Source organism: Phyllostomus discolor, chromosome 6, assembly GCF_004126475.2.
Source record: "Phyllostomus discolor isolate MPI-MPIP mPhyDis1 chromosome 6, mPhyDis1.pri.v3, whole genome shotgun sequence".
Lineage (NCBI taxonomy): Eukaryota > Metazoa > Chordata > Mammalia > Chiroptera > Phyllostomidae > Phyllostomus > Phyllostomus discolor.
In genome coordinates this window covers 143,657,853-143,667,822 of record NC_040908.2, presented here as the reverse complement: position 1 = coordinate 143,667,822, position 9,970 = coordinate 143,657,853, and positions in this window count along the sequence as shown.

Here is a 9,970-nt window from a genome sequence, read left to right as displayed (position 1 = left end):
CTTCCTGTTTTTCTCTTTCATTTAATAAATTTATTGAATACTTATTAAGTTCTGGCAGTGGAGTAACAAGATGCTTCCTATACTTAAAGAGCTTTCATTCTAAAAAAATGAAACAAAATAATAAGCAAATACAGATATTTCAGATAATGATCAATGGCATGGAGATCATAAAACAGAGCTCTGTTGTGGACTGGGCAGTGAATTTTTTTTTTACAATAGGTGGGCATGAAAGACCCATGACATCTGGCCCTGTGACCTGAATGACAGGGAGGAGCCAACTGCCCAAAGGACTGAAGTCTGGCCTCCCAGGCAGAAGGAACAGTGAGGACAGAGGTCCTGAGAGTGGAAAGAGCTTGGTGTATTTAAAAACCAAAGGCAAACGGGACTGGGCCATGATCAGAGTGAAAGAGAACAGCAGGAGCTGAGGTCTGTGATGGGAGGTTAGCCTTGTCACTTAAGACCTTGTGGGTCCTCAAGGAGGTTGGATATTGTTCTCAATACCTGAGGAAGTCATTTAATAAACAGGGTGGTCATGTGATCTGATTTAAGTTTAAAAGATAACTCTGCTGAAAGGAGAAAACTTAGGAGCACAAGAGTAGAAGTGTGTGGGTTGTGGGTGGTGCACGCAAGGAGTCTTTTAGAGTGACGTAGACTAGGGGTGATGGTTGCCAGGTACAAGACCACTCAGTCTGGGATGCTCTTTCTAAGAGGCAAAGGGGTAAAACATGGTAGGCAAGCAACTAACAGCCCCACTTTAGATGAAGCAATAGGGGATAAGAAAGAGAAGTATCAGATTTAAGAAGTGAGGAGGTAAATAACTAACACATCCCATATAATTTATAGACATTATGGTTTGTTAACAAGATTTTCTCGTGGCTATACCAGTCTGCTGAGGTCCCTATTTCATTTTCCTCTGAGTCCCACACAGATGTCACAGCTGAGGCCAATGGCATTATTTTCATTCTCCTGCCCCTTCCCTTACCACTGTTGCAGGCTCAACACCACCCGGGGTCTAAGGCAACTTAGAGGTGAGGACCTTAGAAGATCTAGATCTGTGACTGGATGCTAAAGAACACTTTTAATAAAAGAGGTTCATATTTCCTTTAGAGGTTGGGAAAGACTGATGTTTAAAAATGAACTACCATCCACATAATAGAATATGATTTAGCACTAAAAAGAAATGAACAAACAGGCAAGAACTGTAAATGCATATTACTAAATGAAAGAAAGCCAATCTGAAAACACTACCTACTGTATGACACCACCTCCATGATGTTCTGGAAAAGGTAAAACTATAGAGACAATAAAAGGATCAGTGACTGCCAGAGGTGGAACGAGGGAGAGAGATGAACAGGCAGAACACAGAGGATTTTGAAGGCAACAAAAACCATCGGCATGTTATTATAATGATGGGTATATGTCATTATATATTTGTCCATACCCACAGAATGTGTAATGCCAAGAGTGAACCCTATGTAAACTATGGAGTTTGGGTGATGTATCAGTATAGGTTCATCCTCGGTACAAAATATACCACTCTGGTCAGTGATGTTGATAGCAAGGGAAGCTATGCATGTGTGACAGCTGGGGACATGTGGAAAATCTCTGTATCTCCCTCTTAACTTTGTTTAAATCTAAAACTATGCTAAAAACATCTTAAAAATAAACTATCACAATGCTGTTTATTAATGATAAAAGTTCTGAGCACTTGTAGTATTTGGGGGTTGATACAAACCAAAATAGTAAAATATACTCATTTTGCTAAAGAATGGGTCTTAGGAAGAATTTTATTTCATTTGAGATAAGGGAAAAATTGCTATAAATTGTTCTTGGATGATCATTTCAAAACCATTTCATAATGTGCCTGTAACGTGCATGGTACAACATTTAGGATTTAGAAAAGACAAAAGGAAAAGTGAGATTTTTCTTTCTTTCTTGTAATTAATGTTATCCTCACTTAGCACAGTGCCCTGAAATTTGACTATATTATTTTTGCAAGTAGGTTCACTTGTCAGGCTGGTCAAACTTTAGCCTACCACCTTCCATGTATTCTGCTTATTCTGGAGCTAAATTGTTCCCAGATTTCAGTATCATGGAGCCTATAGGAGCAAGGCTGAATGTATGTTAATCCCCTCCAAATTCAGCTAATTAAATGGAAAAATGTTAGTAAAATTAAGCATTTGTTACTATAGTTAAAAGTTTACTTGAACAGAATTTTTCTCTTTTTTGGACTGGTGGTTTTGGCATTGTAAATCTGCCTTCCAAATTCACCCACAAACACGTTTCTGTGGAAACAGAGCCACAAATAGAAGCAGTGGTTATTGATTTTCTTTTGGGGCTACCACCTGGTTGCTGCAAAACCCTGGAGAGCATGTGCTAATTTCCATGTGTATTTGATCTCCTTTTCTGCCCCTTTATCCCACCCCTACCCACAGGGTTTAAAATAAAACAGGCCTATCTATTATTTATCAAAAGGCGAGTGGATTTGTTGAATAATGTAGTCTGACCTCTGCTGATTTAATAAAGTCTCCTATGTGTGGCCTCTCCGATGCCATGTCATTCTGTTTGTTGGGGGCCCCACCCAGGCTCGGGCAGCTTGGGGCAGGCCCTATGCTGTATCCAAGGTGCTCTTTCTTATGCCCTCCAGTGCTCCCAGCCTCTGCAAACTTTGTTCATCTGCTGTGTTTTGTTCTGGCCCCCACCCCTGCTGTTACACCTCTCCGCTCTTGTCTCGGACCTCCTACCCCCCTTGTTGCACTTTAGGCATTCCCCCTTTAAGAAGCCTTTCCTGACCCATTCTTTAGGCTAGGTTAGTGTACCTATTGAATATTTTGATAGCTCCTATAAATGTTGATAATAGGATTGACTGTATGTTAGAAGTTACAGAAGGCTTAGGTTAAACAGGAAATGATTGGCATAGTGTATTAGTCTTCTGTGGCTACTATAAAAAAATACCGCAACTTTGGTGATTCAACCAATAAGCAAAATTTATTGTTTCACAGCTGTGGAGGTCAGAAGTTCAAAATCAACATGCCTTGCCTCTAGAGGTGACTCGTTCCTTGCCTCTCCAGCCTCTGGTGGCTTGGCAATCCTCGGCTTGAGACCACGTCACTCCGATGGCTGCTGCCATTGCGGCGTCTCTCGTCTGTGGGTCTCTTGAGTATTTCTCTTATGAAGACATTTGTCATTGAATGATCCAGGATGCTTGATTCTTAGTTAATTACATGTGCAAAGACCTTTTTTTCCAAACAAGGTAGTACTTATAGATCCTGGGAATCTGGTACCTAAACAATACAAGAAAAGCAGCTATTAATTACAAGGATACTAAGATAATGCCTTGCTGACAGAGAGCTCTTCAGCCAGTGTCTGTACCTTAGTGGGCCATGTCATGCTACTTCCCGCATCAGTGACTTCACTCCTGCCGTTGTGTGCATTTGGGAGACTCTTGCTATCCTATCTTACCTCACTTTAAAGTTCAGCTCAAGCTTAACCTCCTCTACAAAGCCTACTATGAACAGTAGTGTAGATAATAAAAGTACCTAACATTTATCAAGCGCTTTCAACTTGCCAGGCATAGTACAAAGAACATTAATTTCCCTACTGATAACCCACTGTTCTTTCTTCTTTTGACTTGTTATAACATTTATTCTGTACCACCATAAATACTATTTAATTATATGTCAGATATATTAATTGTAGGCTACGAGTGTAGCCTATATATAAATTCTTTATAATACATACCACGTATGTGCTGTTTTACTACTACCACTACTACTAAGGCTAATGTTTGTTAGAATACTTACCATGGGGCAGGAGCTTAGCTATGTACTCAGATGATTGCTTTTAATCCTCAAAGCAATTTTTCAATATGTGTACTTCCTTTATTCTAACTTTTCAGAGGAACAAAATAAATTTTACAGTTAATTGTCCATGGTCTATAGGTGATGACATCAGAATTTGAACCAAAATCATCTAACTTCAGAAACCACTAAAATGTATATATCTTCTGTATTTTCTGCTATATTGTAGGGGTCTGCCTTAACTTCCCATGCTTTTAGGTAGACCTGGAGCTTCTTGAGGCCATACTTCTGCTCTCCATATTTGTCTGTTATGATGCTGAGTCCTTGAAATAAAAGTTTGTCATGTCTGTTTTTTAACATACTATGATGTTAAATAGTTCTTTAGCCAGGGGCTATAAGTTTGGTCCCCTTAGCAAGCAGGTGATATCTCTAAAGTCCGTTGCAATGCAGATGTAAACTGGTTGAGAGATTCAGCTCAAAATGCAAAAACTACTCCCTCATCTCACTTCTTGTCATGAGTGTATGTATGTTTGTGATGTAGTCTTTCCTATAAGGCAGCTGTGGAACTGCTCGGTTAGCTGCCAGCTGAGCAGTCCTGCACCAAAGAATAGACAAGAGCCACACACAGTAACTATGCTATTCACTCAGCTTTTGTTGAATGCAGGTTTACTCAAAGTAGAACATCAACATACATTAATATCCTACTCACACTCTAACAGTCTAAGAGAAATATATAACACACATATACACACAGCAATCAATGGGGGATAATGAACCCAGTCCCAGAGTCTCAGTCTGAACATCCGGGAGACAGTATGGTGGGCAAGGAAGTTGTTAGCATCTTGCAAGGAAGGATCTCCAGAGCCAGGTGGGCAGCAGGGCAGATGAATTCCTCAGTCCAGCAGGGCAGAGCCTCCAGCAGCGATGCCAAGGGAGATCGGAGTGGTGTGGAGCAGCACTCTGGTGTGTGGAGCTCGGCTGTCTCAGCAGTGGTCTGGCCCTGCCTCAGTTATACCTTGAAAGTGGTGAACTCCAGTCTTCTGGGCCCTTTTGGTAAGTGTCTAGGCACCCCTGATGGCAAATGGGGAATTTTCCCAGGAGCCTATCTATGCGTGGTCCCGCTCTGCAGACGGCTGTTCTGATCTCATGTGCAGATATCTTAGGCATGTGTCTCCTTGTCAAATGTGTCTGCTCTGACTTAGGTAGTTTCCCTCCTGAACCAAGGTGTCATGGCTGACTGACAGCTTTCTTGGTTAACATGAGTGACTACACTTTGTTTTATGTACTTTATGCTATCTTGATCAGACCAATGCCATTTTATTGGTCCTTTCTCCACACCACTGGCCCCCCTTTTTAAGCCTGTCCTCATCACAGGTAGGGAGTCACGAACATGAACACAAATTATTTTCTTTCTTGATGGTGTAAAGGTCATTAAATTACGTAGGTAGCATTAATAGCATCAGTAGAAGGCTGAGCATGGAATGAGATCTAGACTCTGAACCCTGTGACAACCTCTCCAAGCTTCAGGGAGAGAACTATAGGGTCACACAAGAATCTCCAGGGTTGCTTGATTTGCTATCCTTCAACAACAAAACCTCTGTCCTTCCAGAACCACGTCCGCAAAAACTATAATCTGGTAAGATTTCCTTGCTGTTAATGTCACTCGTTAAAAGGAAAATAAGCAGGTTCGATTCCCAGTCAGGGCACATGTCAGGGTTGTAGGCCATGGCCCCAGCAACCACACATTGATGTTTCTCTCTCTCTCTTTCTCTCTCCCTTACCTCTCTAAAAATAAATAAATAAAATATTTAAAAAGGCCAAAAATTGAAAAAAAAGGAAAAGAAGATAACAGTATTAAAAAAACTTTTTTTTTCCCTCAAAACATCCTCAATCAGTTTTCTAGTTTACATCAGTTCAGCTAGAAAACAACAGGGTTATAGAATTGAATACAACACAGAAAAACACCATTCAGTTTTTTCCAACTTTGATTTTTGCTCAATTGGTTAATGTTCAGATTATTTAGGGACAATCTGTATTCTTTTTCCTGTACAATAACAGAATATTTTTTACATTTTATTCATTTTTTTAAAGGTTTATTTATTTATTTATTTCTAGAGAGGGAAAGGAGGGAGAGAGAGAGAGAGAAACATCAATGTGAGGTTGCTGGGGGCCATGGCCTGCAACCCAGGCATGTGCTCTGACTGGGAATTGAACCTTCGATGCTTTGGTTCACAGCCTGCGCTCAATCCACTGAGCTATGCCAGCCAGGGCATAACAGAATATTTTTAAGAAAAAAAATTATCTTTAGGTCAATGAAATGATGAAAATGCTTAAATATTATATTAAGAAATATTAAAAGTTTCTGTTAAAATTACCAAACCAATCTGGCAAATCAAAAAGTGAATTCTTGTGCTCTAGAAATGTTTACTTTGTCAAGTGGATTTTAGAAATAAAACATTGACCTACTTCCTTAAGGTAGTCATCATTTTTAAATGGTGATAATAAGCAATCGTTTGTGAGAGCTCACCAGGTGAGAAGGGGGTCTCAGAATTTTTTATCTTTTTCTTATTTGGTCTTCACAACAGTTTTATGAAAAAGCCACAACTTTCATATCCCATGAACAGTTAAGAATATTAAAAATCAGAGAAGTTATGTAATTTCCCCAAAGTCATACAACCAGTAAAGTGTACTGCTAAATGTACTGGCCTCTCCAACAATAATTGCTAACACTTTATGAAAAAACTTTTGCAAAACTGACAGTATGATGATACTGAACATTATCTGAACCCTTTGCTCCTGAAAAGCAATGATGGTTAAGAAATCCTCCTACCGTTTAAGGACCACTATGTGCTGGTGTATTTTGAGATAAGACCCACTTTCATCCTTCCTACTCTCATAAATTCCAGGATGACTTTCTTGCTCACTTGCCTTTAAAAACACACAGGACCTTTCCCTGTTCTTCGAGAATTCCTCATTGATAAATATTCTCCCTCTTCTCGTTGATGTAAAGTAACCTCCTCACCTGGTACATTTGTCTTTCACAGTTTGGTGCTGTAACTTGGGTGGGACCAGACCTCCCCCTGGATCTCTGTCCACCCCACCCAGGCACCGAGGCCATTGGAGCCCTTTGTGCTCCGTTCCTGAGTGGTGACTGCCGCCTAAGTGGTGAGTCTGACTGCTGGTCCTGTGCTACGGGGTCTTGTCCGTTGGAACCACGTTCGTGTTTGATTTTTGTACTTTCGGATACATGCTTGCTTTCTGGATCCAGCTTTTTTTTTTTGTGGGGCAGGGGGTGGCCTGACCATTTGGTGACCTCTGTAAAGGAATTGATTTGAGGAGATCTTGTCTCTGTCAGGTGAAAGACTGCAGATGTTCTGGTTTGTTAGTATTTTCTCTTTGTCAGTTTGTCTATCTTGAATAGAAATCAATTAAGTACTTGTACCCACTAGGAAGACACGAGGTAGACAGTGAGTTTTGTATTTCTGTGTTTATGCTTGACCTGCGACAGAGTTTTAGAATTGAAGGTACACAGTTTCTCTCTCTCTTTGTCTGTATGTTTCTGCCCGTCCTTGACAAGCCTCGCTTCTCATTGTGCGAATGTATGCTAGTTTCCCTGCCGCTGCGTGGCATGACCAAATCTGATTATGAAGATCTCTTTAAGCTGTTGTATTCGGATTGGCTTACAGGTGAATTATTGCATGCATAAATTGAATATGCCTAAAATTCTCAGAAATGGAGGAAATTGAACTACTAAGACTTTCAGTGTGCTAGATTTAAGAGTACCCTTCAAAAACCAAATGAGAAATGTTTTCTTTTACAATTTCAAGCTCACATAATTTAGGTAAATCTTTAACAAATAAAGTTGTTTAATATTTTGATTTAATAAAACAGCTATGTTTTCTCTGATTTATCAGCATTACGTATAATATACACATAGATTTTCACTGTATTCATATTCCAAGGTAATACTCACCTCCGTCTTTCCGCCTGACTCCCACTGGTGTCCATGATGGTTCTTTGCTTATCTGCCTCCGTAAAACCACAGGTCTCCTTCCTTCCGTTTGCGACTTTCTGTGTTAAAACATGTTTGCCATATCATAGTGCTTGAATAAAATCTTCCGCTCAATTGCCCTGTGCATTTTGTCTTTCACACAACTGTCCAGTTCTCACAACAACCTTATAAAGTAGTGTCCATATTCTCATTTTACGATGAAAGCATATCCAGAAGACTTAAGAAACTTAATCAAGACCATACATCAAGTAATGGATGGATAGTTGCTGATTTTAGAGGCTTTAATCTTAACCTGTAGTCTATATGTCACCCTAAACAAGTCAAATTATTCTTTGTGTACATACATTTAGTTTAGGAATGAAATATTTAATAACTTTCCCTGAGTTGGAGAGGAGAGTATGCTATAGTTTTCCTTAAGCTTAAGACCAGAGACAAAGTTCATCACTCTCTTGAGCAGGAGAAATCAACTGTGGCATTAAATATATTATTTGTATTATAATTAGTTCCACAGGGACACTGTGGAGCTAAGTTTGAAGCACAAAGCCAGACCAATGACTGCATGTACTTTAGTGGTGGCAGAAGACCATGAATTGGAGATACCTTGAAAGATTGTACCAAATACTTTGACTGGGTCCTGGATAGAAGGAACCATCTTAGATTATCGCCTATCAAACTTACTCCTCTGTATATTGATTTTAAGTTATGGCTATTATTTAATATAATTTTAATTGTTTATAATGTTAGGTGTGTTAGCCCTGCTAAGAAACCCTGGTTCCCTTGCATTTTTCAGTAAGTATCTCTTTGCAAACGCTGTAGCTTTCTTGTACCTACTGAATATTTCTCCAACATACTCCTAAACCACAATGAACTTTTAATCTCTGGTTTAGTCCGCTATTTAATGTTTGTTTTCCGCTGAGGGAATATGAACAAATAAAACAGTAAGCAATGAAGATGTTACTTTGAAGACTGGCCCTTACATTGTTGGCAATGTAGTATTCTAAAACGTTTGCTAGGATGCTCTGCCTCACAGACATTGCTCTTGTGCTTTTACATAACATATGCACATGTAGCTATTCCAAGGTGAAAGGGATGGTTTGATATTGCCTTAAAAATAACTTTAATTTGGATCCAGTCAATTTTGCTGCACCCTTATTTAAATTATCTGCTTTTAATAGTGGGATTTAGTATATCTAGTAAGTATGGGGAAAGCCATAATGTCTTAAAGAAACCTGCTGTGGTTTAGAAAACTGCATGAACAATTCCCATCTGCAGATGGTTATTTATTACCTAGCTATTTTAGATACATATATTTTTGATGCATTTCTCACAGTGGCCTCTGGGTGCATTTTGCAGAGTTGAGTAAATAGCTTTCCCATTATTGCTTACACACAACACAGAAGACAATGTTAACACAGGATGCATTCACATCGGTCAGCATCTATTCACAAGCAGACAAATACTCAGGTGCAGATACCTTTCATCCAGTGTTTATCAGCTGAGATATTTAATGATTTCTTAAAAAGCAAGCATCTTAAGTACTTAACATAAATCAAGGGGTGACTTCTCCGTTCAGGGATAATGGCTTGTTTCTGGGCCATGCTTACGTGCCTACAAGCTTTACAGGAGGCCACAAAATGTTGTACTCTGAAAATAAAATTATTAGCTGTGAAATACAGAGCAAAAAACCAGCCATAACATATTGCAAAATTTCAGTGTAATGTTATCTCCTAGGCAGCTGCAACTCAATTGTAAAATAGTTTACATAACCTCTAATGTGAAATATGTAAGCATTTTAAATATACTAGATAGGATGCTGAGAAGATATCTATAAGTAAGAGTAGCGTGGATTTCCTAAGATCTTAAAGCCAGTGGGCATATTGCTGTTAGAATGAGCACACTGGACTTGTGTCAGTCCCTGTTTGGAACATCTCATTCCACCCAGGCTCAGATGAGTACCTTCCCTTTGCAGGACACACATGACTTGACCAGTTAATCTGGTAAGTTGAGTGGCCTAGTTTAAAAAGATAAACTAAATCAATCAGATTGCTTTTAGAAATTTTAAAGTATGTGAGGGACCTTTAAGTTGAAAGACCATGTAACAGCAGGGCTAAGCTAGCCATTATGGGGCCACATGTGTGGAGATGTTATAGAAAAGCAG